Source organism: Trichechus manatus, unplaced genomic scaffold (assembly GCF_000243295.1).
Source record: "Trichechus manatus latirostris isolate Lorelei unplaced genomic scaffold, TriManLat1.0 scaffold00169, whole genome shotgun sequence".
NCBI lineage: Eukaryota > Metazoa > Chordata > Mammalia > Sirenia > Trichechidae > Trichechus > Trichechus manatus.
Window position 1 is genome coordinate 5640545 of NW_004444105.1, and position 7478 is coordinate 5648022.

At 37.1% G+C, this 7478-nt stretch overlaps 1 pseudogene; it reads left to right on the forward strand.

The window, feature by feature from the left end:
• The first annotated feature begins 5887 nt into the window (after positions 1-5887).
• Positions 5888-6738, forward strand: LOC105756781 (solute carrier family 7 member 13-like; annotated as a pseudogene).
• The last annotated feature ends 740 nt before the right edge of the window (positions 6739-7478 follow it).

Here is a 7478-nt window from a genome sequence, read left to right on the forward strand (position 1 = left end):
GTATTTCCTCTTGTGTTTTTTGCCTAGTATTAGACAGCAAACACATAATATTATGTCATAATTTTATTATTATTTCTTAATTGCTAACTTGGTCACAACTTTATCAAAGCCAATGGTTTGATTGAGAATTCACATCATTTACCTAGGAAGTTTTCTTTTATTACTATTCAGGTATTTAAAGATTTGATAATCCTGGTATATGCTTGGTATATCCTGGTATTATGTCTCTAGATTACTGTGTATTATATCTGAAGCTCTTTAAAAATACAGTTAGTGGTTATATTTAGAGATATTTTTATCTGAAGTTTTTTTTTTTTTTTAACTGATTTTATTTGGCCTTTACATTATGCTTGTAATTAATTTCTATCAGGTCTTTCACTATAAGAGTATTATTTTTATAAGTTAATCATGGCCATATTAAGTTTTGTCATCTATAGATAAGTTTTTACTTTGCTGATTTGCTGAGGATATTTAACAAAAATATCTCAACAAAAAGATGGACTATACTGGACTTGCAAAAATGACTGTGACTAGACTGAATAACATTTCCAGAACTCTTATACAGAAGCTGACTGTGGCTCATCCAAAATCACGTGGAAAAGAAATTAACTACATAAGACTGAGTAAACGAAAGGAAACTATGGGTTTTATGTGGGAATATTGCTGATGTTTTAAGGCCCCACTTTCTAGATATAAGAAACCATTTTCCTTTCTCCTAAATTGTTTAACTTATGGGTTTAGATATTGTAGCTCTTGAATTAGAACTTCTTGCCTCATAAAAACAGTTTTGTGATGCTACTGCTTCTGAGAAAGTAACCCATGACTGTCAATAGGTAGACTAAGGAGGGAGAGCTTGCCCTCAGAAGAACACTTAGTATGTTTTAAACAGATTAACTGAAGACCTCCAATGGGACGGGTCCATCCTATATCATCTTGTTAATCATGTGTTCTCTAATGAAAATCTGGTTGTCACGTGAATTTTTCTATAACTTCTGTTTCCTCTAGACAAACTTTGTGTGTGGTGGATCCAACTATACTGGTTTTAAATGATCCCTTTCCAATTGACAGTGAGTTTACGTGGGCAATCTCTTGTTTAGATTGCTGGTGAATGCATGGGCAACACACTTTGAGAATTTTAAGATTACTTTTAGATATTCAGAGTAATGATACTAGTAAATATTGAAAAGGTAATGTTAAATTGTTACACACTATAAAACAAGAGTCAAAAAGAAACCCATTGGTCCAACACTCTGGGTATGGTTGGTAGGTTTAATTCCTAGTTATGGTATAGCTGAATTAGAGAAATCTTTAAGAAATTTTATTAATCATTAGGGACAAATAGCAGACAAAGTTGCTAATAAGATAAAGACACAACAGTAATCTCTGACCTCATTAGCCAAGGTGATATAACAAAATAGCCTTAAGATTTTTTTATTAGCCGTCTTAGTCATCTAGTGCTGCTATAATAGAAATACCACAAGTGGATGGCTTTAACAAAGAGAAATTTATTTCTTCACAGTAAAGTAGGCTAAAAGTCCAAATTCAGGGCGTCAGCTCCAGGGGAAGTCTTTCTCTCTCTGTCGGCCTTCTCATCAGTGTTCCCCCGGACTAGGCGCTTCTCTGCGCAGGGACCCCGGGTCCAAAGGACACGCTCTGCTCCTGGCACTGCTTTCTTGGTGGCATGAGGTCCCCCTGTCTCTCTGCTCACTTCTCTCTTTTATATCTGAAGAGATTGCCTCAGGACACAATCCAATCTTGTAGATTGAGTCCTGCCTTACTAACACAACTGCCACCCATTCTCCCTCATTAACATCATAGAAGCAGGATTTACAACATATAGGAAAATCACACAATACCGGGAATCATGGCCCAGCCAAACTGATACACACATTTTTGGGGGGACATAATTCAATCCATGACATTAGCCCAAGAAGTGTAGACTGTGCTGTAGCAAATTCCTCTTGCTGCATTTGGATAAATAACACAGGAAAAGTAGAACGGGATATTACATATAATTAGACAACAAGCTACTCGGTTACACACTGTAACACCCTTACAAACACCAGATTTATTTGGTTAGTTACCATCAGGAATAAGTATACGGGCTAGATGACTACTGCAAGGGATAGTAATAGTCTTAGTCTGCATCCTGACAGTATTAGGCATAATACAATTTATCTTCTATTGTCTTACACAGCTAAAAGGGCAAAAGAAGGCCTCAGGCTAAAATGTACATTGAATCTGCTCACTCAGGCAATGTGATTGAGAACATTGCTCTTACTTAATATCCTGGTAAAGAACCAAATGGTATCTGGTGGAAAACCAGTACTGTGAGTTTAAAGAGCCTGCAATGGCCAACATTTAGGAGCTCAACTAAGTCCGGGTATTTATCATCGATGTGTTATCTCCAATCTCTGATCAAAAGGAGGGAATGATTTAGAAAATTATATTGAAATCATCATTTCCTGTACTTGAGCATAAAGAATGTGACCTAGTTAGAGCTGGACTCACAAAGACTCATAAAGACACATCAACTGGGCCTGAAGTATAAAGACAATAGCTGAGACAATCTGGAAAAAAAAAAAAAAGAATCTTTTACGGAGAAATTCACATAAACAGGGCATAAAAGCCACTCTTTTTCTTTTAATATTTAGTAAATAGTTACAAGCCAACAAGAAGTCAGTAGCCACAATGAAATGCCTAGGTCTAATTTTTGCCCCTCCCCAAAAACATGCCAAACAATTCCAAGCTGGGCTATCGCTCAAAATGGACACTGGTCTTGAATGACCAACGTCCAAAAAGAAATGGGAGGAGTGAGACAGAACCCCCACAGTGCCATATTCTTTACCTGGCTTCCACTCCTACAGTGTTGTATTGCAAAATCATTTTCTTTGCTGGGCTCTCCCCTTCTCAGCTTTACATTTGAATCCTACTTTTGCTTAGAGGTTATATATAAACCCCATTGTGCCTGTGTAGTATGATTAAGAATGTTGCTGACATAACTTGTATGAACTCCCTATTTGTAAACCCCTTTAAAAGTAACCTGCCTGCTTGCCCTTGGCGAACAGTGTTGGCAGCAGTAAGCACCGACAGACTCCATTTCTTTGTGCAATGAAATAAAGGTGCCTTTTGGTTCTCCCACCTTGGTCTCTTGTTTATTGGCCAATATGAGTCTTGCTGAGTAAGAACCTGGGGTTTCCACCTGGTAACAGGGGAGTCTGTCTCATCTCTGTAGAGTGATCAAAATATCTTTGAATTTTAATTTTTAATTCTGAAAAAGGATGCTAATTTTGTATTCTATTCCATAATATATATTTATTTTAAAATAAATGCTTCAAAATTTTTCCAAAAGTACTTTGAGTGAAATTGACATCCCAGGAAGATGCATCAAATTTATCCAATGGCTTCACATATTCCCTGGCATCTCAGTTTCAGAAGCAGCCATACAGTCACTTTCCCCTAATTTATAAGGGAAGGAATCCGAATCAGAGAAAATAAGTGGATCATATGACTCCAGTATGTTAAATTTTCCCAAAATCATGTTGACTATCATTTTTTATTCCACATATGTAACACTCAACATCTAATACAACCGGGAGCTTGTCTAAAATTACTCAGAAGCACAAACATAAAAAAATAATTATATAATTACAAATTATGGTCTAAGGCATCAAGAAAGTAGAGACAAAGGAAGAGTAACCACTACAAAGAGCAATACACTTTTAAACAGTAGTGTAACATGTGCTTTATGGTCTTAAAGACTTTATGGGTCTCAATCTTTATGGTCCTCAAAGAGTTATTGAATTACGCATGGTCAATATGGAGAAAACTGTGAGTACTTCCGCTACTTATATGGTGACTGGTCTGTAAAGGTTAAGCTCAGTCCTACAGAGCTCAAGACAGCTTTCTCTGAAAGTCGATCGCAGTAGTATTTCTTCAAAGAAACCCTCAAATCTTTCTTGTTCTTCCTCTATCTCTAAATTGCCAAATTTAGACCAGTAGCAGTAGTTACCTGTTATTCGTTGGTATCACCAAAATGTAATACCCAGCCCTACTGTTCATTACCAGAGATGCCAAAGAAATGTTTAGTCTGGACATTTTGTGATCTACAGAAATTCTAAACTCAAAAATGAAAGAAGAGGCTAGTTTTCAGTCTATGAGTACGTTGTCATTTCCCTAACAAACTTTGAGCAATTGATAAGAGACAGTAACCTAGTTAATGCATTTGATGTTGAATATCCTGCTATCTCACAGAAGCTTTTCTCAAAGAATTACATGTCTATTAAGACAGAAGGATCCTGATTCTAATAGCAGGTAAATCATATTTCTGAAATATGTAAGGATGACCTTTATGGTTCAAATGTAGTAAGGTGGCAACTTCATAAGATTTATACTGAAAAAGAAACAAGTTCAATACTTTTAAAGGACATTTATATAGAGTAAGCACTAACAATATATTTACTGATGTTTTACATTTTAATTTAATATTCCAGGTTTTAGAATTTTAAATTTTTAGCTAATCCATGCTTTAAAACAATCAAGAGTATCAACTGAACATCTTCGAATATATGTAAACTCCATATAAATAACATCTCCATAAAACTGTTTCTCAAGTTAATACATTTTAATTTTTAAATTTAATTGCAAGTGCTTTTTACTTATTTTGTTTATCTTAATAATTGTATGCCTTATGACAGTTACTATAAAAAGTGGGAAATCTTTAGTAAAAGAAAACATTTTGTAGAATTTTAGAACAAAAACACCATATAGAATTTACATAGTGCAAAACTTTCATCAGCATGCTAATTCCAGAATTATTATAAGACAAGCAGGAAAGGAAGGCTTTATGAGAAAAAGGAAAATAGAGAAAAAGAAGAAAGATTATTCCCAAGGAGCTGTTTCAGAACTGCAGTAATATGCTCAGAGATCTTCAGAACACTCTTCTCACAGCCAAGACTTGAATTAAAGCCTATTTTTATCTGGTTGCAATAATCTGCACTAACAGATCATTGCAATTTTGCCACTTGTGAGATAAGGGAGAGTGAGGGTAATGATCAGCTAGTTGCTATGAGTTGGAATTGGGTGCTCCATCAGTCCTAATGCAGTCCCTGCACAAAGAGGCTCGTGTGGACACCATGGCTCTCAAGTCCCACCGCTGAGGTTGCTGTTGCTGTTAGCTATGCTAGTCAGTCCCAACTCACTGCGATCCCATGCACAATGGAATGAAACACTGCCCAGTCCTGCGACATCTCGATGATTGGCTGGAGATAGGACAATGTTACATTGTGATTCATAGGGTTTTCATTGGCTGATATTCTCAAGTAGATAGCCAGGCCTTTCTTCCTAGTCCATCTTAGTCTGGAAGTGCCGCTGAAACCTGTTCAACATCATAGCAACACACAAGCCACCACTGATAGACGAGTGGTGGCTGCACATGGGGTGCATTGGCCAGGAATTTAGTGGCAAGGAGACTTGGTGGCATGGTGGCTAAAGCACTTGGATGCTAACCAAAAGGTCAGTAGTTTGAGCCCACCAGCTGCTCTGCAGGAGAAAGACGTGGCAGTCTGCTTCCATAAAGATTACAGCCTTGGAAACCCTATGGGCAGTCCTACTCTGTCCTATAGGGTTGTTATGAGTTGGAATCGACTCGATGGCAACAGGTTTATTTATTTATTTTATGTTAGTGGCAGTAACAAAACATATTGGAGTAAGAGAGAAGGAAGAAAGCAAAGAGCTTAACTACAAGAAGACTGAGTTAACTCTTTCAGAAACATAGCAAAAAGAGTAGAACTTTAAAATTAAATTTCATTTTTCAGAAAATGAAGGGGGAAGTATTCAGCTTCAATGGGTAATAGGCTATTTCCACAGAAAAATTTTTTTATTCTGTATGATAATAGGTGCAGGAATATTTATTGCTCCTAAAGGGGTATTAAAATACTTCTCACTCAATGTGGGAGTCTCCCTAAGCATGTGGGCTGTTTGTGCCGTGACATCTATGATCGCTGCTCTCATTCATGCAGAGGTGGGGACCACGAGATCTCTTGGACCCGTTATTACTTTCTTATCTCTCTGGGTCAGCCTATTTAACACCCCAGCAGGAGTTGTTGCACATGACTTGTTACTAGCAGGGTTTATTATCAGCCTTTCTATCCTGGATGCTTTGTTCCTGAGATGCCAAAGAAATGTTTAGCTTTGGCCATTTTGTTGTGTTTGGGAATTCTAAATGTTTTGTCGTGTTTGGGAATTCTTAATATTCAAGGAGTGAAAGAGGTGACTTAGTTTCAAACTATCACAGTTCTCTGCTTCATATCACTAACTGGAATCATGCTGTTGGTAAGAGGAAGAAAGAATGTAGCCATGTTTGAGAATGCTTTTGATGCTGAAGTTCCATATGCCAGACAAATTGCAGATGCCTTCCTCTTCCCAGGATTTTATGCATATTCAGGCTGGGGAGTCCTTACTAATATAGCAGGTAAAAAAATTTTAATTATAAAACCATCACTAGACTAAACAAATAACATTCAAGCACCTTAATTCTGAGAAAGAAGGACTACATTGTTTTGATATGATTTGTTTTTCTCTTTGTTAGATGAGTATAAATACAGTAAGCTCTCTACAAATGGTATTTTCCAATTTTGGAAAGTAGAATATTTTCCAGAATTAAAGCAAGTGAGCATAAAATCGGAGCAGCTTGAAACCTTCATTACAATTACATTTTTCATTGAACAAATATTATAATGGCCTATTTTTCCTCATTAGAAAAAATTTTAAATACATAAAAATATAAGGTAAAATAAAGATGACCTAATCTTTAAATAGGATCCCTGGGTGATACAAACAGTTAAGCATTCAACTACTAGTCAGGAGACTGGTGGTTCAAACCCACCTAGTGGTGCCTCAGAAGACAAGCCTGACAATCTGCTTCAGAAAAGTCACAGCCTTAAAAATCCTATGGAGCAGTTCTACTCTGCACACACACGGCCGTCATGAGTCAGAATCAACTCAAAGGCAGCTAACAACAAAGAGAACAATCTTTAAATAAACTTTAGAGTCCCTGATGGAGCAGCAGAAAGATGGGGTGCAGAACTCAAATTCTAGTAAGAAGACCAGACTTAACGATCTGACTGAGACTGAAGGTACTCCAGAAAGCATGGCCCCTGGATTCTCTATCAGCCCAGAACTAAAACAATCTCCGAGGCTAACTCTTACGACAGGGATTGGACTGAACTGTGGGACATAAAGTGATACTCGTGAAGAGTGTGCCTCTTAGCTCAAGTAGATACAAGAGACCAAAGGGGCAGCTTCTGTCCAGAGGTGAGATGGGAAGACAGAGAGGGTTAGGAGCTGGTTGAATGGACATGGGGAATCAAGGACAGAAAGGAGGAGTGTACTATCGCAGAATGGGGTGAGCAATTAGGGTTACATAACAATGTATGTATAAAATTTTGTATGGGAGACTAACTTGAAATGTAAACTTC